The sequence below is a fragment of the Lycium ferocissimum genome, chromosome 10, assembly GCF_029784015.1.
Source record: "Lycium ferocissimum isolate CSIRO_LF1 chromosome 10, AGI_CSIRO_Lferr_CH_V1, whole genome shotgun sequence".
Classification (NCBI taxonomy): Eukaryota; Viridiplantae; Streptophyta; class Magnoliopsida; order Solanales; family Solanaceae; genus Lycium; species Lycium ferocissimum.
Genome location: NC_081351.1, coordinates 28,531,334 through 28,533,242, shown reverse-complemented (window position 1 = coordinate 28,533,242; position 1,909 = coordinate 28,531,334). Strand labels below are relative to the sequence as shown.

Here is a 1,909-nt window from a genome sequence, read left to right as displayed (position 1 = left end):
ACTTTCGACTTCTCATATGAAATCCAACTTCAAGAACACTTGGACATGCAAGATCACAAGAAGAAACTTGCAACAATAAACATAGTATGCTTACGATGGCATAAACAGAATATGCATACAATTCTAATTTATATTTCTCTAGAATTATCCTTTATTTTTGGTATAGTTATCCTTATTTGTACTTTACAATGTCATATCTTCTGCACAAAATGTTGATCCGATAAATTGGTGAGTGAATACCATCCATCGAAAAAGAAGAAAGAGTTCCACCTTTATTAATATAATGGTCAGTTCCAAATAGTTGCTAATTTTTCTTATTACATTTTTTTTAATTTGGATTATTTCTCGATTTGTGCGTGTCATCCTTGTGCAAGGATCATGCTAATCTTCTTTGTATCGTTCCAATTTTATCGCATGTTCCAGAAGGACTCTTTTGTTATTACAATTATGCATATATAACTTACCTTATTTGGTTATGTTCATGGACATAGTTTGAAATTGTCATATCTAAATTCATAATTGTCAGGATAATACAAAAAAAAATGGTTACTATTTTTAGTTAGTAAATTGGAATACAAAAAGGTTTTTGAATTGATATTAGCAGATGAATATACATGAATTTTCAAATTTTGGGAAAACGTTTTTAAAATATATAGTAGTATAAATGCTATATGCATGATGATTTTGTGGACATAAGTAACATTTACTAGGAATCTTTTCCCAATACTGTATGCATTTTGCTACTAATAAAAAGAATTTCAATTTGCATTGGAGATAGATATTCTTTTAAAGATAAATTTAATATTTTCTTGGTGGATATATTTAAAAATAAAATATTTTAATTTTATTATCCTAATAGTATCTCCAACATAATGTGTAGATCTTTTTCAAAAGAAGTTGAAACCGTGTTGTTTGCGTGGATACCTATGTAATGGCACATACATTCAGTTAATCATATTGTTTGGTTGTTTCTTTACAATTAATTTTTTATGTGTAAAATAGTATTTTTCCGCGGTCTAAAACTTAAGATTGATTGTGTTAGTGCAGGTTTGCATTGCATATGATGCAAGTTGCTTTTACGGGAGCTAATGGTTATGGCTATGGCTTCAAGAATGCTTACAATTAAGGATGTTAAAGAAGTCAAAGATCAAAAGAAGAAAATGAGCATAATCGAACACTACTAAAAAAGCTACTGGAAAAGCGGCCGACTACAAAAATACCTCAACGAGGTCGGAAAAAAAAATGACCCATGAGGTGCAGGTCGGTACAAGCATGTTTTTTTATTTTGTAATTTTTATTTTACAAAAACTAACCTAGGGTCTCCTAATTTAATAATAAATTAAAAGAAAATACATTACCGACCCCGTAAGGGGTCGCTGTCGACCCACAAAACAATACCGACCACACGAGGTCCGTAAATTTTTAAAGGAATTAAATGTATAATTAATTGAGCGACCACGCGAGGTCGGGAATATAAATTAAAAAAAATTAAAAAAATTCTATGATTAGCGACCTCGCGAGGTCGGAAAATTTTAAAATAAATAATAATTAAATTACATTGCTTACCCCACGTGGTCAAGAATCAAAATTAATATCACGGATAAACGTCAAATTTTTCCCATTTCTTATTTCACTCTTCTCCCCCTCAACGTTCTCTCTCTCTCTCTCTCTCTCTACTCGATCGGCCATCGCCCGTCTCCGTCGTCCCTATCCCCCAGTCTCCGCCGTCGCCACCCACCGAAAAATATCCTTTGTTCTCAAAAGCTATTACGAATTAGGGTTTAAACATCTTCCTCACTATTTGCAATCGGTAAGTATCCCTTTAATTAATTATATGATTTCTTATTTGCAATTTTGCTTGAAGAAAAAGTTTTATTGTTAATTTTTTTTTTGGGCTATTTTCTAATTA

General features: G+C 31.4%; 1 non-coding gene across 1 annotated transcript; it reads right to left on the bottom strand.

Moving 5' to 3' along the window:
• Positions 1 to 327: 327 nt before the first annotated feature.
• On the bottom strand, positions 328 to 429 carry LOC132035626 (U6 spliceosomal RNA). The gene has a single exon (XR_009409355.1). It is a non-coding gene; the product is annotated as a U6 spliceosomal RNA (small nuclear RNA).
• Positions 430 to 1,909: the final 1,480 nt, after the last annotated feature.